The following is a 24,149-nucleotide window of genomic DNA, read 5'->3' on the forward strand; positions in this document are numbered from 1 at the left end:
GGAATGGCCAAGTGGAGCGCGCGAATCAAAGCTTGTTAAATGGGCTGAAGAAAAGGTTGGAGGGAGAATCCCATTCTTGGGTTGAAGAGCTACCTAATGTCCTGTGGGCACACAGGACATTAAGCAAAACCAGCAATGGCGAATCCCCGTTCAGCCTAACCTATGGAACGGAGGCAATGATTCCAGCAGAAATTGGATGCCCATCCCATAGAGTGCTCATGATGAGCAAGATTGATAACGAGCGCGAAAGAAGGTTGGATCTCAACTTACTTGAAGGGCGTAGAGAGGCGGCTATCATCAGTGAAGCCAAGTACAAGAAAAAACTGGAAAAATATTACAATCAGCGTGTGAAAGAATGCCACTTCAAGAAAAATGATTTTGTCCTTCGAAACAATGAAGCTAGCCGCGCGATACCCCCGGGAAAAATGTCCCCCAATTGGGAGGGACCTTATCAAATCTCAGAAGAATTGGGGAAAGGCGCATATGCTTTAAAAGATTTGAATGGAAAGAAGATCCCGCGCGCATGGAACGCGGCACAGCTTAGAAAATGTTTCATGTAAATGTTAAGTTTGTAATCAAGGCTTTTTAAGCCATTATGAATAATGATACGCGCTATCTTCTCTTAATGTGGATTCTATTACCTTTTGCATACATGTTTCACACTTCCCTTTATTAATTTTGAGCAATATGATAACATTGTATTGACATCAAAATGAAATAAAACGAAGTAAAACATACATGCGCGAGCTTCAAGCTCAAACGCGTTAACGAGTCTTAACTCTAAAACGTCAGGGCCTTAGCCCAATTATACTACCTTTTGCATACATGTTTCACACTTCCCTTTATTAATTTTGAGCAATACGACAACATTGTATTGACATCAAAACAAAATAAAACGAAGTAAAACATACATGCGCAAACGCGTTAAAGAGTCTTAACTCTAAAACGTCAGGGCCTTAGCCCAATAATGTGAGCCTTAGCTCAAACAACTCACAACATCCATCCTGCATGCTGCGCAGCCTGACCATAAAATACCTAAAAACAACTAAGGCAAAGCAAACGCTAAAACATAGTTGTTAAGGTCTCAGGTCGAGGTCGCGCATAACATTGTAATGGATATCTGAGTAACACACTGACGCGTAAGGCTAAAAAACTCATAATTCCATAAACGCGCGATAACGTCGCGCAAAAGAGGAATAATGAAAGCGCCAAGACACGTGTCAACATAATCAAGATATGGAAAAATCACTTACAATATGACAAGGGTTAAGTATAATAAATTACATACAACCTTGTTCTTATTCTAACGTGCAAGCATATCTTATATAAAGAGATGAATGGGGAATGCGCAAGATACGAAGAAAGGAAAAGCAGAATTTCATTCAAAAGCATTGAAATTTACAAGTTTACAAGATGAGATACAAATTACAAATAAAAATAAAAACATGAAGGGCTTCTCAAGTCTCCACGTTGACATAAGCCTCTTCATTATCCACATCATCGCCCTCGGCATCTGGCGCAGCCTGCTCCTCTTCATCTCCAAACTGACCATAGTCAAGTTCTTCATCTTGTATGGAGTCTTCCGGCACAACAGTGTCAGGAGCGGATCCTTTGGCCACGCCAGAGCCGCTAGCAACGCCAGCATTCGCCGCGCCATCATCGCCGCCACCAGCCCCTTCGCACTCGTCAAGTAATTTCTTTAGCGCGACGAGATCGGGCTGGTCAGCAAGCGCGGATATCTGCAAATCATAAGCAAAAATATGAGTACAAAAAGACTTAGAAAATAAGTCAAGGTAATCTCATTAAGGTTAAAATACCTGCACAAGGATGGGAATGGGAGTGTTCATATACTTCTCCCCCATCGCTGCCATTTCCGCGCAGGCAGCGTTGCTCTGATAAGGGTACTCGGATGGGTTCTTCTTTAACATGCCATATTCGTAACCATCCGTGAACCCTTCAGCTCGGCCCACCAAGCGCGCGGCAGCGTTGCAGTCAATCACAATGGCCTGAAACTTTTCTGAATATTTCATCGCGAAAGCGCAACGAGTCATGCCCTGTGAGATGAGCCAGTGGCGATCCTGCGCGAGGCCAGCAACAGACGTCTCGAGGGAAGGAACCTGAGAGTTTAATAACTCAACAGTTTCCTTAGTCTTTTTCAGCTCCTCTTTGTCAGACGCTGCTGCCGCCAAGATTTCTTCTTTCTCCGCTCGCGCAGCATCAAGTGCTTCCTGGCTAGACGCCGCCGTCGCCTGGGCTTCATCTTTATCGGCCTGCGCGGCCGCCAGCTCCCTCTTCAGGCGCGCAACCTCACTCTCCAGTGATGATTTTTCAGTGATAGACTGGACAAGAGCTTGGTCACGCGCCTCCGCCTCTAACTCCAAGTCGCGCGCCCTGCGCGCGAACTTGGCCGCATCCGCCTCCGCCACCTGCAGCTTCTCCCGCGCCGCCTGAAGCTCATGCCCGCGCTTCACGAAGGCGCTGTTGGCACTGGCTCTGTTCTCACTGAGCTCGGCTTGGAGCTTTTCAGCTCTCTCGCGAGCATCAGAAAGATGCCAAGCAGACACCTTAGCCTCTTGCTTGGCTTCCGCAAGAGCATCACGTACTTTTACGTAATCAGAGCGAAGCTCTTGGGAGGCAGCAATGTAGGCCGACCCAGCAAACATATGATCATTGAGCAGGTCGTCGCGAGCGCGGTCCTCCTGGAACCTCCTTTCAGATGGAGGCACAGCATGAGCCCAGAATTCCGCACACACACCCATGGACTGAAAGGTGCTGTCTTCATTTATATTCCATCTCGGGCGATAAGTGTGATCGGCTTCCTGCAAAAAACAAAGAAATTGTCTAAGTCATCAAAACATTAAGATGGAAGTCCGCGCAGCGGAGCAAAAAAGAAACTATACCTGCGGGGACGAAGCAGAAAAGTCAGCGCCAGCCCCACGAGATGGCTCCGCCGCGAAACCTCGTGGCGCTACAGGGCTGGCGCGGGCGTCGTAGGAGTCTTCAGCATGAACCTCCTCATCCTCCTCTGAAATAGGCCTCTTCTCCTGCGACCTAGAATCAAAATCGGTCTCGCGAGGGGGGCTGTGCGCAGGAGGAGGTGAGGGAGGTCTCGGCGCCGCCAGGTCGGCGCGCAAAACGGCCTCCTGCTCCTTAGTAATCCCAATGAGGGGAGATTCATCGCTTGCAGGAGCAGGAGCAGGGCTAACGGCGCTGGCGCCGGCGCCAGGAGTGCCGCCAGAAGCCTGTACGCCAGCTACAGCTTCTGTGAAAAAATCAACAAAAAAAAAATGGTTCATGACTTGGTCTAAAAGAAAGTCAGGAAAAAGAGCGCAATACGTACCTTGGCGCAACTCCGTTCGCGAAGCAAACATCGCCATGAAGTCCATTCTACCCTTCTTTGAGGGTAAAACGGGGGACTTCGAAGCGACCTCCGGCGCAGCCTCGGCATCTTGTTGCGCTGTCGCCGGCTCTACAAACATTTGAGTGAGCAAGATTCATTAGTACTTCAATCAGAATCGCGCTCATAGAACCATAAAGGATAAGCAAAGTTTACCTGTCGCGGGCGTTTCCGCCGCGCGAAGGGAAGAGGTAGTGGCACCATGCCTCAGGTGGACAGGAGGTCTGCCCACTTTTATAGGCAGGGAAGACAAGGAAACCTTGGTGGTAAACTCCTGGGTTTTCCCAAATCCCCCCGCCTGAGTAGGAGGGTCCTGAACAACAGGGGCAACATCTTTTTTCTGTTTCTTACTGGCCCCTGCGCCAGTTTTCCCCTTAGCTTTACGCTTTAGTTGGGGCGCCTCCTCCTCCTCCTCCTCTTCCGCGAGCTCCAGCTCGTAGTTTTCGAGCGCATCTACAATACATGCAACAGAAGTGTTAGCAAAATTTGGTATTGTAAAGGAAAATGCATAAGTACAAAGGCTTACCAGGCGCATCGCTGTCGAAGACAAATCCCAGATCAACAGGGATGAACATGTCATCAAAGCGATCCGGGAAACCAACCTCCCCAGCGCCAAGCGCGACGGAGCCACCCTCCATGTGCTCATCATAGGCAGCATGGATATACTCCTTGGTGACTGCACAAATCAAGTCAAATGAGTTCAGCAAAAAGAATTATATTCGCGCAGGAGTAAAGCAATGAGATAAAACTTACATAACCCGTCGACTTGGATAACGGGCTCAAGTGCGCTGTCCGCCCACCTCTTGCTCATACCAACCCCCACCAGCGCCTCCTCACAAATGTTCTTGGCGGGGGATGGTTCAGCGGTCAGCTTATTAACCCAGGCGCCAGTTGGGTTCTTGAGGACACCCACATCCGCAGGCGCAGAAGAAATCGCACGCATGGTCATGCGGATGGGGATCACACCAGCCCTTATGTAAAAGAACCTCTCGGACCAGTCATGAAGGCTCTTGAATGAAACAGTGGAGCACTTCACCTTCTGACTGCGAGGAATAAAAGAAAACCAACTGTCTTGGATCTTGGGCTTGTAAAAAAACTGAAAGCGCCGAGGGGTGGGCTCCTCGCGCTGGGATTTGCACATGAACTCAAAGTGAGTCATGCGCACAAGTCCAAACGGATAGACTTGGGATATATGAATCCCATAAAACTGAAGCAGTGCACCCACAAACCTTGTCATCGGGAGACGAAGGTTGCAGTGGGTGAAAAAATGGCTATATAGGGATATATAGCCGGTAGGCGGGTCCGCCGCCGTTTGCCCGGCCCCATGCAACATGCAGCCAAACAGGGTGGGAAAACCCTGAGAGGCGATAAGGCTGTCAAGATCAGCCTGCCTCAATTTGCAGGGGATTTCATTCCACCTCTTCACCGCCTTGGTCCTCCCTACCTCCTCCGATGAGACCTCAGCAGCCTTCTTCCCCTTGCCGGTCTTCTTCAATGTAGACATTACTAACGATTTTCTACGGCAATGTATGGGGGTGAGTGTGTCGTCTGAGCTATCAGACATACAACGGTGACAAAGAACAAATGATGCTCCTGAACAACAGATATTTGGGAAGCAGAACAAAGATAATCAGAAGACAAAGAAAGAAAAGCTCAGAAGAATAAACAAGAAGATGAAGGATAAAAAAACTCTAAGGGCTGGCTTTTATAGGCCCAGGAGAGAGAAATTTTGGTGCTGAACGGAATTCACGCGCCCCCACTCGCAGGTCTGGGCCAATGCGAGCGCGACACGTGTCCCTGACACTGTGTGAGGGGACATGAAAGGAAACTATACGGCTGCTGCCAGAGTACATGCGCCACCACTCGCAGGAACGGACCAACTCGAGCGCGACACGTGTCCCTGACAGCATGTGAGGGGACACGAAAGGCAACTGTAGCACCTCGAGCACACGAAAGGCCTGACACGTCTCCATCACTGGCCCACGTCAGCAACAACCAACCACGTCCAGGGACGATTCGTTTGCAACCAAGAGGATAGAATTTCGCGCAACGGTGAATAATAAGAAGAAAAAGACAAAACACCTATTAACAGAGCAAACTATTTAGTCTAACATCTATCTTACCTCGCTCGCGCGAGACAAGACACACATTAGACTGGGGGGGCTTGAAGAGGTATGTACCCGCCTCAACACGGAGCAAGGCGGGTCAACCCACAAGATAAAGACAAGAAGCTTGAAATCAAGACATTATGAAGGCACTAAGCCAAAACCTACGCGCATGGCGCATATCACATATGCTCAGGCATCATATGCCCAGGCACCACACATGCTCAGGCATCATATGCCCAGGCACCACACATGCTCAGGCATCATATGCCCAGGCACACATATGCTCACGCATATCACATATGCGCGTGGCGCATCAGCGCGCGGCGCATATCACATCTGCGCATGAAACATCTGCGCGTGAGAATAAAGAGAAGACCTCGCGCATCCTCAGGATTGGCGCACACAGGCACATAATCAACCTCGTCCTTATCCAAATCAGGATTAGGGCAACCCTGATTGTGCACGTCAGACAACCTTCCAGAAGGTATCTTTTTAAGGAATAAGAATATGCTGATGTTGACAGCTGCCAAATGAAAGGTCGACAACTCAGCATGACACATGTGCTACCACGTGATTACAACCAATGAGAAAGCGCCAGGTGTCCCAGAGGACACGTGGCGCAGAGCAATTGGAGGAGGCCAACAAGGCTGAGCCCAATCAGTGGAAACCCTAGCACTATAAATACAGCATCAACTCCACAAGGAGAGACAGACATTCATTGACATTCATTCACATTCAATCATATTCAATTACATTCAATCACAGACAGTTACAGCCAGTAACACAATCACACAGAGTATTCAGCTATTAAGCAATACTCTCCAGATTTCCTTACTCTCACATATTATTATCTTCTCCACAAATACTTATTCTCACACCGGAGGGTTACCCCAAAGAGGACCCCTCTGTCCCTTTCTGAGGGGTAAGTTGACGGTGCTGTTCATTTTGTAGGTGGAAGAACCCAGATCCAAGAGAAACCATCGGTGAAATTGCATAATCACACCCGAGGAAAGTAGATCGTCTACCAGTGAGTCGATCCACGTCTCTTCAATATGTAATATTCATCAATACCATATCGCGCCTGCCTGACCCACGTTTATTAGTCGAGTCGCTAATCAAAAATGTTCCAACAATTGAGTGGATTAATGGCACAATTAGTTAGAGCTAGGGGATGATATACTTTTTTTTTCAGAATACCTATACATGTATCTTTTGTACTTGTCTATTCTGAACGGGTACTTGTACCTAGATTTACTGATTTTAAGTGCGGGTATTACGAGTACTCAGTACCCGTTTAGAATATGTAGGGGCTTTTATTTTGGATTTCCAACACCTCACGACTTAACGTACCCGTGTTTTTTTATCATAAGGCGGTTCAAGGTTTCCCGCGGGCTTTTTAAAACCTAATTGCCTTATATCTTTTAATCTTAATTTCCAGTCGATTATAAACCACCAGTTCCAATCAAACCCTAGTTCCAGTTGCTTTGGTTGTGTTATTAAGGTTTTGGTTGTGCTATTACGGTTTTGATATTATAGATAATTGATTGTCGATACTGTATCGATATCAGTACCAAGTTTAGTGTTAAAAAAGAGCAAAGTGGTACCAAATTAGCGAGTACCGCACCTAAGGTACCCATACCCGTACCATAAAATTCGATGCAGGTACTTTCGGGCGTGTGTACGATACCGATCTCATCCCTAGTTAGAGCCTACATGTAACATAATAAGATGATTTATTAACTGGTTTGAAGTATAATTCTGGTGTTAATGTTATTGGTATGCATTTGCTTTTAAGAGTTAAGACCACATCAATTTAATATATGTTAGGTTTTACAAGTTATACATTGTGTCTTGCATTTTCATTTTGGTAGAAACCTTTCTGTTTATTTATGTTTCAAATATTAAATCTCATGAGAAACATTACAAAATAAACCTCTGGTTCAATATGTAACGATGATACATAGGATTTAATAGATCGTGTATGATTGATTACAAACGACATAATTTAATTTGATTAAAAGTAAAAATGATTATATAAAATTATAAATTATATTACTTTGAATGTATAACTTTGGTGTACCTGGCTAGTGAAATTCACAAGTAAAACGTCAAGATACAGTATTCAGTTTATTATTTGTCTGAAAATTCAAAGCAAGACATACTTAGAAAAAAGGTTTTTAAAAGTTAACTGAATAGTCCCGTAGCTCAGTTGGTTAGAGCGTTGCTCTTATGAGCCGAAGGTCGCGTGTTCGAGCCCCGCCGGGACTAACATCCTAAAGTTATTGAGTTTATTAATTCTTTTATAATGTTTGTCTTTATATGACTAACAATGCTTTTTAGCAAGTTTTGTAAGCCTCATTCACCACTTTTCGTCTATATACATCTTTCATTGCTTTTACCCTCTATACATTTTTCCTTGTCTAGTTAATATTCTTGACTATGGTTTTGGTTGGTCGTCTGTTTTTGGGACATTTTTCATTGCTGAGGCCATAGTAGCTATAACTGCTATGGCTTTTGACAAACAACTTAACTAACCGACCAGCCAACATGACTAACATAATTAACATGCAATTTTTATGATTATTCGCCAAAACGAAACAGTCGTTATCAGTATGAAGCTTCAATAAACTGAGAGAAGTTAAAACGTCTATTAGATTGTATGTAAGCCACTTAGTGAAAACATAGCAAGCTTTAAGATGTTGATGAAAATACAAGGTTGACATCTAACTATCTAAGTTAATGATGTTGAAGACACAACTTAAATGAATTTGTGAATTGAGATCTGTAAAGTGAGTGTAGGGGTATGGTACTAAAACCCGGTTCTACGATCCTAAATCTATTATGTTTGGCCTATTTTATCGCATGGACTAATACAATGTTATTGGGCCGAGGGGGTTTTGTGGAGGTAACCCTAACTGGGCTAGGCCCATTAGGGTACCATGATGGTGGCCATGAGACTCTATATAAGGAGGTCTCCACCTCCTTATCATGGGTCATGCTCAGTAAGAGCCACCACCACTTTTTGTGTCTGTGAACAAGAAATCCTCAGGATATCTTAGCAGTCGCCTCCACACCCCCGAAACCATTGCAGGTCACAGGCGCAGCCGCTGAAGAAGAAGATCAAGACGTGGTTCGTTCATCTCGAAAATCCGTGGAAACATCGTCATGGATCAGGTTAGATTCGTTTCGTGATTCGACATTGGCGCCATCCGTGGGACGGCAACGAACTGCCCTTCGATCTTCATCTCGGCTGTCAGATCTCTCCCAAGAAAAACGCAGATCTGGAAGTTTACAGAAAAAGGCTTCAAAGCTTGTTCTATTTAAAGCTCAAAAAGATCCATAGATCTAAAAAGAGGCTTCCAGATCTTGGCAAGAAGGAAAATCCGTGATTCGAATGATCAGATCTCCGAATCTGTGAATCTGTGATTCAGGATCTCCGAATCTGTGATGGTTTTAAATCTGCTTCGAATCTTCAGATCTGTCCAGATCTGATTTACAGATCTAGGTCTAGATTACAGACCTGGATTTTAGGTCTAAAGTTGCAGATCTGACTCTTAAATTGCAGATCCAGAAGTTACTAGACTTCCGCCGCCATGTACGCACGCTCGGGGGTTCTCGCTCCGCAGCCGTGCATGTGCGCATCAGGCTACGCGCCAAACTTCAAGGTTGGGAATCCTCCTAATATCCCATATGGCTACGCGCCAAGGTTGGGAATCCTCCTAATATCCCAAATGGCTACGCGCCAAACTTCAAGGTTGGGAATCCTCCTAATATCCCATATGGCTACGCGCCAAACTTCAAGGTTGGGAATCCTCCTAATATCCCATACGGCTACGCGCCAAGGTTGGGAATCCTCCTAATATCCCATATGGCTACGCGCCAAACTTCAAGGTTGGGAATCCTCCTAATATCCCATATGGCTACGCGCCAAGGTTGGGAATCCTCCTAATATCCCCTATGGCTACGCGCCAAACTTCAAGGTTGGGAATCCTCCTAATATCCCATATGGCTACGCGCCAAACTTCAAGGTTGGGAATCCTCCTAATATCCCATATGGCTATGCGCCAAACTTCAAGGTTGGGAATCCTCCTAATATCCCATATGGCTACGCGCCAAGGTTGGGAATCCTCCTAATATCCCATATGGCTACGCGCCAAACTGCAAGGTTGGGAATCCTGATCCCATATGGCTACACGCCAAACTTAGGGGTTGGAAATCCTCATACCATATGTTCACGCATCACATATGCTCACGCATATTACACATGCTTAAGCATCACATGCTTACGCATCACATGCTCGCACATGTCACAGTCTACACGCACGCGCACGCAACATCTGCGCGTGGCGCATAACACAAAACCAAAGTCTACGCGCACGTGCATGCAACATCTGCACGTGGCGCGTGACATAAAGTAGCTCGTAAGCCGCCTCACGCGCAAGCTCCACTATTATTACAACTCATAAGACGCCTCGCGCGCAAGCTATTATTATTCTTACAGCCCGTAAGTCGCCTCACGCGCAGGCTTTTATTATTCACAGCTCATAAGACGCCTCGCGCGCAAGCTGTTATTATTCTTACAGCCCGTAAGTCGCCTCACGCGCTGGCTTTATTATTCACAGCTCATAAGACGCCTCGCGCGCAAGCTGTTATTATTCTTACAGCCCGTAAGTCGCCTCACGCGCTGGCTTTATTATTCACACAGCTCATAAGACGCTTCGCACGCAAGCTGTTATTATTCTTACAGCCCGTAAGTCGCCTCACGCGCAGGCTTTTTTATTCACCAGCTCGTAAGTCGCCTCTCGCGCAGGCATTATTATTCTCAAAGCTCGTAAGACGCCTCTCGCGCGCAGGCTTTTATTATTCTTAGCTCGTAAGACGCCTCATGCGCAGGCTTTATTATGCTACAGCTTGTAAGACGCCCCTCGCGCGCAGGCTTTTATTATTCTCAGCTCGTAAGACGCCACTCGCGCAGGCTCTATTATTATAGCTCGTAAGTCGCCTTGCGCGCCAGCTTCATTATTATACAAGCTCGTAAGTCGCCTCACGCGCCAGCTCAATTATTGTTCTTAGCTCGTAAGTCGCGTTTCGCGCGCAGGCATTATTATTCTCAAAGCTCGTAAGACGCCTCTCGCGCGCAGGCTTTTATTATTCTTAGCTCGTAAGACGCCTCACGCGCAAGCTTTATTATGCTACAGCTCGTAAGACGCCCCTCGCGCGCAGGCTTTATTATTCTCAGCTCGTAAGTCGCCCCGCGCGCCAGCTTAATTATTATTCTCAAAGCTCGTAAGTCGCCTCTCGCGCGCAGGCATCATTATTATTTTAGCTCGTAAGTCGCCTCTCGCGCCAGCTTCATTATTATTTTAGCTCGTAAGTCGCTTCTCGCGCTAGCTTCATTATTATTTTAGCTCGTAAGTCGCTTCTCGCGCTAGCTTCATTAGTATTTTAGCTCGTAAGTCGCTTCTCGCGCTAGCTTCATTATTATTACAGCTCATAAGTCGCCATGCGCGCAAGCTCCGTTATTATTATAGCTCGTAAGTCGCCTCACGCGCAAGCTTCATTATTATTATAGCTCGTAAGTCGCCTCGCGCGCAGGCTTTTATTACAACATGTCACCATCATGAAGAAAACCTCTCAAAACTCAAAAGACAATAAAGACAAGGCCAAAGAAAAGGGGAAAAAATCGCCTCACACCTTATAAAGTCCAGCGCTCCACCTAGACGCTTGCGCGCCCAGAAGCAACACTGGACTTGGGGGGCTTGTAGGGGTATGGTACTAAAACCCGGTTCTACGACCCTAAATCTATTATGTTTGGCATATTTTATCGCATGGACTAATACAATGTTATTGGGCCGAGGGGGTTTTGCGGAGGTAACCCTAACTGGGCTAGGCCCATTAGGGTACCATGATGGTGGCCATGAGACTCTATATAAGGAGGTCTATCATGGGTCATGCTCAGTAAGAGCCACCACCACTTTTTGTGTCTGTGAACAAGAAATCCTCAGGATATCTTAGTAGTCGCCTCCACACCCCCGAAACCATTGCAGGTCACAGGCGCAGCCGCTGAAGAAGAAGATCAAGAAGTGTTTCGTTCATCTCGAAAATCCGTGGAAACATCGTCATGGATCAGGTTAGATTCGTTTCGTGATTCGACAGTGAGCAAGGATTTATGAACCCAAACTCAAATGCTTTACTATCAAGAAAGCAAATTTAACACCGAATATTTTATGAGTTTGCTTTGTTAGACAGAGCAAGAACTCCTTGAACTCGAGTTCCATACCGAATAACTTCTAAGCCTTTGGGCTTCAAGACATGAATATATACTAAAAGCCCAATAGCTAAACCTTAATAAACAGCAAGGGCCCAACAATTAATCTTTTGTAATTTGTACAACGTCCATCCATGAGCCTCCAACTAAAAAAGAACCAAACAAAATAAATCAAAATGGGAAAATAAAACTGTTTATTTGCTGAATTAGACTAATATTTTTAATATACGGTTAATGCAACTAGCAAACGTATGAAACAAGTTCAATCTGTTACAAAGGTAAAAGTTTTGATGACACTTGATTCATTTTGTGTTTGTAGAAATGTATGTCTATTTTAAAGTGCTTAAACCGGTTATAAAAACGAGGTTATTAGATATAGAGATAGCAGGAATATTGTCACAAAAGTGGTTAATCAAAGAATTAAGAACCGGTAAAACCTTTAAATCTTTTAAAACTTTTGAAATCCTGATGATGGTTAGTTGGTTACAAACATTTTCTAACAACAGTTGGTGACTACTAAAGGCAATACTTTTAAAGTACTTAAATGGCAATACTTAACTGTCAAATGTATAATTTAAATGTACCCTTTTAGACTTTTAGTTAACCACACGAGTAAAATTTTAACACACAGCAATCATTTTATAAATTTGCTTGGATGTTCTACAAACAACAATCACACTATTCAAACAATATAAACTAGCTTGTCCTCAAAAAACAGAAGGTCCCGTAGCTCAGTTGGTTAGAGCGTTGGTCTTATGAGCCGAAGGTCGCGGGTTCGAGCCCCGCCGGGACCATCAACTAATAACCGATATGGCATACATTTCATTATCTTGGCAATGTTTTAAAATTGCTTCAACGGTGTCGTATCTTTAAGCTTCATTTGGTGTTATTAAGTTCATATTTTTCTTTGAAGATTTCACTTTTGAATGTATCTAAATTGCAAGTTTTCTATCAATCTTTGATTGTTTCAGCCACAATTTGTTCTATAAATCAAGTGTGCGTGCCGGTATTACAAAAGTTATGGCTAACTGGCCAAGTATTTTCTGCTACTCGAGTCCAAACTACGTGTGCTGAAGCCAACTTGAGCTTTATGTCTAAAAGTGGAAGTTCGAACTCGGCTTGTTTCAAGCTTTTAGCTAGCCCAAATTATCGGACATACAGTTTAATAATTCACACGTGGCTAGAAAGGGTAGCTAACTTGTTTACACCCGATTTGAGTTTTTATTTCAAGTGGGTTGGATAAAAAAATTATGAATTTGTACCATTTTGGGGGAATATTATAACTAAGAGAATACAAAAGCAAACCTATGTATTTGTTACGATGTAGATTTTTTATTTATTTTTTTGTATCAATCTTATATTTCACATTAACATATAAAATCAACATCTTTAATTTGAGTCTAATATTAACATATAAAATCAAACGATTTTGTTTATAACACATAAATACGACTAATATAAGGTTGCATAATTATATACATATGTTGCACATTTATAATTATATGTTGTACAGTTGTAGGCGTAATTATCAACTTGTTGATTTAAGGTTGGGTACATATAGATATTGTGTGATTATACACTTGCTTATTTATTATAATGGTGTTATTATATGTATATGTTGGGTAATTATGATGTATACTTATACGAACGGATATACTCCTCATCCAAATATATTAATGTTTTGGATGTTAATAACCTAAAAATAACTCTCCTACCGGAAACGGCGTATGATATGTATTCAATGTATAGTGGGCTAAAAATGTAGCCAAAAAAGAGTAGTATTTTGTTCCAATGACAAGTCCTCATCAACCATAAAGAAGTACCAGCAATGGTCTTTATCGCCAAACGACTCGTCCTTTTTCTTTATATAAAACAAATTACAAAAAAAAAATAAAAACATTTAAGTTTGAAGATAGGGACCATTTATTGACAGGCTTCCTTTTCATCATAAGCTCAATCTTCAATGGAAGTACTTTCCACAATTCACAAATTGTATTATAACAATTTATTGTAATAACTATGCTCGCATAGAGGTTGTAAATTGTAAGAACATGCCTTGTGGGCGTTGTGCGTGTGATTGTTTGTGTGGATGGGTGGCGGGCATTTCAGCTCTCTTGACACCGCTAAACTACACCATCATCTTCATTGCGGGCACCACCTTTATCTCTCCACCAATCTCACACACACATTTATTTTTGTTTTCTTTTTTCTTTTATTTAAATACTAGTTAAACAACAACGTGATAGCTAAATGGAGGGTTAGCTAAAACCTATTATCTACGTGACGAAGTGTAATGCACTTTTTAGTTAGTTCACATCACATAGCATAACATCATCTAAACGCGAGATTGTCCTCAATGGTGTGCGTTATGCCATTTACTTAATTAATTTTTATGTTCACCATAATGCATATAAATCCTATAGTGAAAATATAAAATTATTAGACAAATTTACTATACAGTTTGCTTAGAATATCTAACTTTTACAACGCAACCAAAATAAACATAAGGATGTTTTGATCCAGAAAATGATTCAAAATGTCCACAATAGAATCCAATTTAGGCCTTTTTCTAGTAACATGGATTGTTGCAAAGATCACAATCTTGTTCTTAAAACATAAACATCCATTGCAGCTTTCAAGGTCAAAATCGAGGCTAAATTATCATAACATAAGAAGCCACGAAAATGTTTACCACCCGAAGTTGTTCCCAGAAATCCGAGCAGTGACGAAGATGAGAACAATGAGGTTAAACTCATACAGTTTTTCTCACTATATTCTTTTGGTAGGCACTAATAGTATCGTTCGAATTTCACCATGTTATTATTACTATTATTATCATCATTAGGACCACGTTTAGAATCCACATGACCAAATCTAAAATTCTCTAGCAAGGTTGCACCAGAGCCGGGGACACATAATTGGACCACAAACTAGATAACCAGAACATGTTGTGCGCGCCTGAATGTAGTAAAGCAACCCCTTAACCCCGCTTTATGCTATCATCCTAAACTCTTACCATGTTCAGGAGCATAACCAAGTGTCGGATAATGGGGTCGAGTAACCCTAATGCACCACACACACTTGAAAAACTGATGTCGGTTAGCATATACTATAATGTTATGATATACAAGGGCAAAATCAAGATTGCATTGATCTAAGTTTATGAAGAACCAAATTACAATTTAAGAAACATAGGCTTGGACATACAAATTGTAGATATAGAAAACATATAGTTTAACACAAACAAAGTCTAAAGCCAACAAGTAGCTCAATTCAAACATGAAAAATAGAAATAAAGTACAAGCTAAATCAAACTCGAATTCGTTCTTCTCATCATATAGCTGCGATACCATCCTGCAATTGTTGTTAAAATTCATAAAAATTAAAATTGACAAGAAGTACAAAAATTATAAAAGTGAATCAAAATAGGAACCAACCCTTTCGAGAGACGAGTTTAACAAACGAAGATAAATCAATGATGCGAGTCGGAGGAAGCAGAGGACGGCTTATCGGATACGCCATCGTGTTCCTCTTCATCATCTCTGGTTCGTGCAGGAAAATGCTGCCCGGAAAACCCACCCAACCCGGAACTGAACCCGGGAAAGTAAGCCAGGGTCGGATGTTGATCGATGGGCGGGTCGACCCAGGCACGAACCGGAGGTGTGTTGCTGGACTGAAGGGGTCCCCTCTGAGAAATGTAACTAAACAATCGACTGTTTGTTGGATGACCGTATAACGGCTGCATAAACGGCGTCGTTTGTGTCGCTGGCGAACTAAACACAAATCCACTAAACCCACTGTTTTCCGGCCAATTGGAACCGCCGTCAAAGTACATATTATTATTATTATTATTATTATTGCCTTGTCCGGTTTGGTGGTGTGAAATCGGATCTTGAAATGATTGAAGAGAAAGCTTCAGATCTTGATTCTGGTTACCGGGTCTTGAAATTAGCTCCGATTGTGGAAAACTGTGGTGAAATTGCATGCCGGAAGAGTTGTTATTATTATTAATATTATCATTATTATTCCCTGCCGGAGTTGACGAACCACCCGCCGGAAAAAAAGATTTGATCGAATCAAGAGAAGCAGGCAAAAAACTCGAATTCTGATTACTACCCATTTGAATATCAACAAAATCATCATCTGGGTGTTCCTCCAAATCACTCAATCGACGATGATTCAAGCTTTCATGATTAGGGTTTTGATCAAGATTCAAACCGGCGGTGGGTTTCCACGGCGGAAGCTCTGCAAGCTCGTCAATTGAAGCTTTAGCTTTATTAATAAGCCAATCAACGGCTTTACTGGGCCGATCATAACCAAGGCGGTCTTGTACGTCGTAGAATTGAATAGCGGTGTGAGCCGACAGCCGTACACGGCGGTCTCTGGTTCCTTTGGCCGTACACACCTTGCTGTGTCTGTCTTTCCGACCGGTGGACCGTACAATGTGACCACCGTTAACTTCCACAATCTTCCCACCGCCGCCGGTGTTTGTTAACCCCTGTCTCGACGGTCTTGGCTGGTGGTGGAGTTGGTGGTTATGGTGGTGATGGTGGTGATCATTTTGTTCCATTTGTTCCGGCAGGTTGGGAGCATGTTCAGATGCAGCTATACATGAAAAGAATAATAATAATACTGATAAAACTTGTTATTTGTTTGTGGCAAAATTGAGAAGAATATTGATTGATGCTGCAATTGGTTATAATCCCAAAAAGGGCTGCTGCTGATGCTATGCATGACAAGAAGAAAAGAAGAAAGCCTAAAAAGGTAAAATATAAATTGATCTGAATTGCAGGCTAACCCATATGATCTTTAACTGTTTCTGTAATGAAAAGCAGGCTTTTGAATCATAGAGTACCTGTGGCTGTGGTTGTAGAGTAAATTGGGATAGTGCAGTGTAGGTGGTGGGGGTGGGTTTGTGGTGGTTGTGAACAGTAACACATGATATTTGGAGGGGGTTTTGAAAAGGAATACATTATTAATATTGGGGGCCTACAAGAAAGAAAGAAAGAGAAGTCTGGCATCGGAATTGTGTAAGAAAAAGATTTAACATATTTAAGTGAGGTTAATTAATTATTATTTTATTACTTGTATTAGTCGAACTGTAACTAGCTACTCGAGATCAGATCAATTGAAGGCTCAAAGTGAGGAGGTTGAGTAGTGTAAAACTCGAGCTTGGCTTAGCTCGTTCGCATCCCTAATTGCTTGTTGCTTTATTACTTTAAAGATTAGATACTTGTGTATTATTATACTGGTTAAATAGAAGAAATATTAAATACAATAAAAAATTAAGTTTATAGATTTAACTTTATTTATTGCGAAGGAGTGAAACGTTAAAATAAAAAAAAAGGGGGAAATGAAGGCATGTATGATCGATGATATCATTAGAGCATCCCGTATGGATTCCTCACGAACGTGATCAAGTCGGGTTGCCTTGTGTTACCCGTCTTTTCTATCAAATACCCTTTTTGTTTCACAATAACCGTTTATGGATCTTCTTTCATACAAATGTTTCTTGTCACTCTCTACTCCACATTGGTTGCTTTATCCTTCTCTTCCCCCATGAAAGATCAAAAACACCTAAGCGAAAATGATGTTAGGGTGGGAGGAGCACTCTCCTTGAACTTACAACAACCCATTAGCATCCCGTTATGTATGAATCTTTACTTGTGTTTAGTTTCTTACTAATTCAACATCTAGGTTATCATGCATCACATGATCAAGCGCAAAATTCATTAAATTATACTCTCTTAGTCCCATTAAAAGTGTTCACATTTCCTTTTTTATTTGTCTCATTACAAATGTTCAATTTTAAAATTTATTAGCCGATTTCCAAGTTTACCCTTATACACACACAACTAAATTAATAAACAATATTGATGGACCCAATTTTCAAGGGCATTATTGTCATTTGGTAAGCAAAGAAAACAATCATTTAATCTACCTTAAACTTTGTGTTTTTCAAACTAAGACACTTTGACCGGGACGGAGGGAGTAATACTCACATACTGATGTAAAAAATGTAACCTGTCAATTTCATTTGAAGTATCGTAAGGCTATGTGTTGTGGAATGTGGATGGGCTTTGAAGCCCCTATGCCATGTTGCCCCGTTGTGGTTTAAAGCCCAGACTTTTTTTTAACTAACACAAATAATAATATAACAATACTTAAATAAAATAAGATAAAAAAACATAAAAACTAATAGAAACATGAAACAACATAAATTAACTAAAATAAATCTATTTGTCATCCCTGTTCGCATATTTGGTTAGGATTTTGCCATCCTCTCCCAACCCCCCCTCCCCCTCTGGAAAAAAATCCCGCATAGCCGAATCTAGATGCGATAGATTATTTAAAAGCAACTGAGACCACCAAATTTGTGATGGATCTCGTCGATCGGGTTTGGAATCCGGTTATGGTTCGAGCTCGGGCTTGAGTTTGGATTTATGGTTGTGGAAAGTTGAGGATTTGATTTTTTTAGAGGAAAATATTGTTTGTTTATTGGATGAGAAGAAGAAAATGTGTGTTGAAGAAGATGTGAGTTATATAAATTAATTAATTAATTTTATTTTATCCGGATCGGTAATATTACCGCTAAAAGAAAGGCCCTCCAACAAATTCCCCAATACCGCCCATTGTCTGACCCCCACTCCCCTTCCTGCCCTCTTTGCCGGGCCCGACTGGTGTAGCTGCACAGTATCGGTATAGGGTCAAAACCGTTCTCCATATCGCCCGAAACACATAGCCTAATAGTTGTTATGCAGTTTATGTGAAAAGCTAAGAACAATATCGTTTTCAACAACATTCCTTTCATATCGTAATCACATTATGGTTAGAATGAGTCAATTGGTGTTACTTTTCATCGTCATTATTTTCCCAAGTTTATTCTCTTGTAATATTCGTCTCTAGCCTTTTGCTATAAGCCAGTATATATATAAAAAGAATACAAAACTTAAGGGGGTATAACTATAAGTAATTGACTAATTTCTGTCAGACTCCTTCAATCCAGCTTCATTCAACCACCACACTTAACCACTCGCTGCATTTGGCGCCAAAATCCAAACATGCTGTGTCTACCTTTACAATCCATCTCTCCACACCCCAAAACCCACTCGGGCTCCCAAACCCAACTGCTCAAATTATTATCAACACCCAAATTCGTTCATCTTCACCATCGCTGTAAACTATCAAACAATATCATTCACAGGAGCCATGGGTACACACCTTGCCCATGTTCTAACTCGGAGTTTACTTTAACTTCGACCGAAGAAGAGTTTGACATGGAATTAGGGCGCATGTTGAGGCTGTTGCCGGAGGAGATGCGACGGAGGGTTAACGAGCATCACGAGCTTCATCAATTGATTGAAGTGGTTATGGATTTGGGCCGGAAACCCTTGGCTCGGTTTCCGTCGGGTGATTTTGTGTTGTCGGATAATTTGATCACGGTTGATGACCTTGAACACGCGATTTCGTTGGTAAGTGTTGTTGTTTTGATTATTGCACACCAAGTGTTCGACCTATTGTCTTAATGAGGATAAATTGTTTTAGGTTGGTGATTTTGCTATCGATAATCGAGCGGGAATTAGTAGGACTTTGCACCGGATAAGCGCTATTAGAAACCGGAAGGGGACGATCATCGGGCTAACGTGTCGTGTGGATCGAGCGGTATCCGGAAGTGCGAAGTTGTTGCAAGATTTGGTTAAAGACGGGGCTTCTTTGTTGCTTATTGGACCTCCAGGAGTTGGAAAAACAACTATTATCAGGTTTAAACATTTTGTATATTTGTTGTTCAAAGTATTTCTAATAGCAAGTTTATGTTTGTTTGACCTGCAATTGTGTATTGTAGGGATGTAGCGCGAATGCTTGCAAATGATTATAATAAGCGTGTAATGATTGTTGATACTTCAAATGAAATTGGTGGAGACGGTGATATCCCGCATGCAGGTATAGGGAATGCTCGACGGATGCAAGTTCCTGATTGTGACATGCTGTTAGGATTAAACGCACACACGAACTGAACACGACACGAAAGCAGTAAACGAACACGAGGATTTAACGTGGTTCGGTCTAAACTGACCTACGTCCACGGGTGGCAACTAGGTATATCTTTATTGAGTGACCAATATTACAAGTACATAATGTTGTTTATATAGAGACTGAACTATGGTTAGTAAATTATTATGCAAGAAATCTAAACCGGGCCGGGCTTGGGCCCGACCGCCCACACACCCGTCTCCTCTTTTGACTTCATATAATAAACCGGGCCAACAAGGCCTACGAACCCAACAATCTCCCACTCGGAGGCCTTGAGTACTCTCGTCTGCACTCCTGATTGTACTTCTGTAATCTGAACATTAAACTTCTTCTAGTTGCCACCGCCCTCTCATCAATTAACCTGAAGGCCCGTTGAAGCTCCCCGGAGCTCCAACACGTCAGTCATGGCTGAAACTGCCCCTGACCCGTTCTCTGTCCCTACCGGCTCCCACTGTAACGAACTACCGGATCCTGAGATAACCTGAGAGCAAGCACTCTCCATATTCAGCAAGTAATTCATTGGAGAGACTTTTACAGCTGGAATACTGGTTTTCTTAATCCACTGTCGACCTGGAACTGTAACTGAAACACGACCTGTGCTCCCACTGTCACGATGTCCCCCAACTGATTTAACCTTCCTAGCTCGTTCATCCTGAATCTTCACTTTGGCTCTGGGTTTGTTACTTGCAAAACGAACCTTCTTCTGCCCACGAGATTCTGTGAACCGGACTTTGTCTTTCGCCAAAACTGGATCCACTCCTTTCGGTGACATATCGACCATATACAACGAACCCATTTTCTTGCCACGAGCAACCACGAGATTCCCTTTGACTACTTTCCACTGCCCATTCCCGAACTTAACATCGTGCCCTTGGTCATCCAACTGCCCAACTGAAATCAAACGTTTCTTCAAACTTGGAATAACCCTCACGTCTTTCAAAGTCCAAGAAGTACCGGCTGAAGTTATCAAATCAACGTCTCCCATACCCGTAACCTCTAAAATATCATCATTCGCTAGTCGAACCTTTCCAAAATCCCCAAATTTAAGATTCTTCATCGTTTCACTACAGTGAGTGGCATGAAACGATGCACCAGAATCCATCACCCAAGCATCAACGCTACTCTCAACACTACAAACCAAAGCCTCATCACTACTGACCCCGTCATCTGTGTCGTCTTCTGTAACGTTCACCTCTTTCTTACCATTCGGACACTGATTCCTGAAGTGTCCTTTCTCTTTACAACCCCAACATTCAATATCCTTACGAGTCTTAGACTGACTCCTCTTCCTGCTCCCACTGCCTCGCTGTTTTCCCCTACCTCTACCTTCTGTGACTAGCATATTGCCTGATGATTCACCTGAACTTCTGCGTCTTGAATCTTCTCCCAGAATCAGATCTCGAATCCCATCGAAAGTAATATTTGTAGACGAACTATAAACTGTAGTCACTGTTTGCGACCAACTGTCGGGCAAAGAGGATAATAACAAGAGGCCTTGAACTTCATCATCAAACTTAATGTCAACTGACACTAAGCGGGACAAGATCGAATTAAGATTATTGATATGAGTTGTAACTGACCCACCCTCTTTCATTCGAGTTGTCACTAGCTCTCTGATAAGATAGACCTTATTCGCTGCCGAAGGCTTCTCATACATGTTGGATAGTGCGTCCATCATACCACGGGCTGTGGTTTCTTTCATGACGTTAAACGCCACATCTTCCGACAACGACAATGTAATACAAGCCCTAGCTTTCTTGTCTAACTTCTTCCAATCTGCTTCTGACAACTTTTCTGGTTTTTCATCCTCGAACACTACATCCAAGTCTTTCTGACAAAGTAGTGCCTCAATCTGCATCTTCCACCAACTGAACTTCTGTCCGTCAAACTTCTGTATCGAAACCTTTCCGTCTTCTGCCATAACAATGACTAAAACGAAAAACTGGATAAAAAAAACAGAGACAGACACAGCAACACGAGCCTGAACTTAACGATTGTTCTACTGAACTCTGTTAAACAATCAACCTATTTAACGTGCAGCGGAATAACGAACTGTAAATCAGAAACCGAAACTTTAAACTGAAACGATAAACCTGACAAACGCGGTTGGCACTGGTTCTAAGTTTCTTTAAATTTCTTCTGACTTGAAACTGTTCTTCAACGAAAATAGGATCTTGATTCGCTGTTATTGACTCGTACTTTGCAAAGTAGGATCTCGACTCGCAAAACTTCTGCCTTCTTTTCAACCTTCCGGTCGATTGCTGGATACGTCGGCTAGCTGCCAACACCGAAAACCTAGATCGACAACCTGAATCTGACCTGTGGCAACTGGTGGCAGCGAAACCCTAGCAGCAGTTAGCGGTAACGCGGCGGAACCCTAGCCCCGATCACTGGTGCGGCGGCGACACGCGGAACTGGTTCACCGTGTTCTTCGTGTGATTCGAACCTAAGCTCTAGATACCACTTGTTAGGATTAAACGCACACACGAACTGAACACGACACGAAAGCAGTAAACGAACACGAGGATTTAACGTGGTTCGGTCTAAACTGACCTACGTCCACGGGTGGCAACTAGGTATATCTTTATTGAGTGACCAATATTACAAGTACATAATGTTGTTTATATAGAGACTGAACTAGGGTTAGTAAATTATTATGCAAGAAATCTAAACCGGGCTGGGCTTGGGCCCGACCGCCCACACACCCGTCTCCTCTTTTGACTTCATATAATAAACCGGGCCAACAAGGCCTACGAACCCAACACATGCAACATAAGGTAATGAATAGGGGTGTAGAAGAGCCGAGCCAAGCTCATCTAGTTTATATGAGAGCTCAAGCTCGAGCTTGGCTCGTTTCGAGCTCTAGCTATAAAGTAAATAATCAAGCTTGATCTCAGATGGCTTCAAACGTTAATGCTAAAGCTCGAGCTCGGGTTGTGAGTGAATTTTCAAGCTCAAGCTCAGCTTCTTTATTGTTATTTATTAATTTATTATATATATTTATAGCTTTTTTCTTATTATATATATTTATTATAGTTATAAATTATATTACAACACAAATATTAATTATTTAATTATTTTTTATATAATTATGTATATAATAATAATTATGTAATTATATATATAATATGTTACAAAAGTTATATAGTAGAAACGTTCATTTAGGCTCACATGCCTACTCGGGCTCGTTTATTAATCGAGCTTATCCTTAGGCTCAAGCTTGGGCTTGTTTAAGCTCGTTTACACACTTAGTAGTGAAGAATAACATCTAGAGTAAAACAACTAATGTGGGACAATAATATAATTTTCTTAAATTGTGCATATTATGTATGTTTCCAAACATGTATACTAGGTTGTTAAATATTGATGTTTGATATAATCTAGGTATTAATAGAAGCAGTTGAAACCATATGCCTCAAGTGATAGTAATCGATGAAATCGGTACAAAACTTGAAGCAGCAGCTGCAAGCACAATTGCACAACGTGGGATTCAGTTAGTTGCAACCGCTCACGGTATTACCATTGAGAATTTAGTGATGAATCCTTCATTGGATATGCTTGTTGGAGGAATACAGGTATTTCAGTTATTATTATTTTTGTATGTATATCTTCGTTTTGGAATTAATAATATGGGGTTGTTAAGAGTGTGACACTAGGAGATGAAGAGGTGAACCGACGGGGTGTGCAGAAATCAGTGTTGGAGAGAAAAGGCCCTTCAACGTTTGATTGTGCGGTTGAGATTATTTCTAGAGTTGAGTTGAGAGTTCATGGTAGTTTGGAAGCAACCATTGATGCGATTCTTGCTGGTTCGTTTTCGTCTTTGTTTGTTTATTATAAGTGGCATGATGGGCGGATTGGATAACGGGTTGAAACGGGTCCTTTTTTATATGGGTCAAATCGAATGAAAAACCAATATTTTGGTTTTTAGGTTTTTAAAATCTGTTCAGTCTGTGTTCTTTTTTCGGTTTTCACAATGGGGTCAGCCCCGGTTTTGATATTTGGCCCTAAATTTTTGGCCGGAAAAAATGGTCCAAAGTAATGATTTTGGGTCTAAAAGCGTTGGGCCTAAACATATTTTGGTTATAAATGTCGGTTAGGTCTTTTCGTTACACGCGTAACCAAAACGGAACTGGAAATTTGTTTTTGAAAAAGTATAAAATCGAACTGTTGGTTTTAGGCCGGATTCTGTTATTTCGCTTCAGGTATGTAGGTTATTTCGGTTACAGGTAGCTTGTTTTGGTTTTAAGCACAACCCTACTACCCGTGATTAGTTTTACAGGTTCGATTTGGTTATAAACATCTGTTCAGTTTTTTCGGTTTTAAGTACACGCGAAACCAAAACTGA

At 42.3% G+C, this 24,149-nt stretch overlaps 2 non-coding genes and 2 pseudogenes across 3 annotated transcripts; 3 read left to right on the plus strand and 1 right to left on the minus strand.

Annotated features, from left to right (window-relative positions):
• Positions 1-7,699: 7,699 nt before the first annotated feature.
• TRNAI-UAU (transfer RNA isoleucine (anticodon UAU)) lies at positions 7,700-7,773 on the plus strand. Its single transcript has one exon. It is a non-coding gene; the product is annotated as a tRNA-Ile (tRNA).
• Positions 7,774-12,493: 4,720 nt separating this feature from the next.
• Positions 12,494-12,567, plus strand: TRNAI-UAU (transfer RNA isoleucine (anticodon UAU)). Its single transcript has one exon. It is a non-coding gene; the product is annotated as a tRNA-Ile (tRNA).
• Positions 12,568-14,827: 2,260 nt separating this feature from the next.
• Positions 14,828-16,715, minus strand: LOC143550113 (transcription factor TCP4 pseudogene; annotated as a pseudogene). The gene is made up of 2 exons (XR_013138268.1): positions 15,211-16,715; positions 14,828-15,127 (listed from the first exon to the last, which is right to left on the minus strand). The product of XR_013138268.1 is annotated as a transcription factor TCP4 pseudogene (transcript).
• A 2,059-nt stretch (positions 16,716-18,774) lies between these two features.
• LOC143550114 (protein SEEDLING PLASTID DEVELOPMENT 1-like) overlaps positions 18,775-24,149 on the plus strand; it is a 6,860-nt pseudogene continuing 1,485 nt past the window's right edge.

This window comes from Bidens hawaiensis, unplaced genomic scaffold (assembly GCF_021521415.1).
Source record: "Bidens hawaiensis isolate Kalapana, Puna unplaced genomic scaffold, B.hawaiensis_p1.1 tig00015924_1, whole genome shotgun sequence".
NCBI lineage: Eukaryota > Viridiplantae > Streptophyta > Magnoliopsida > Asterales > Asteraceae > Bidens > Bidens hawaiensis.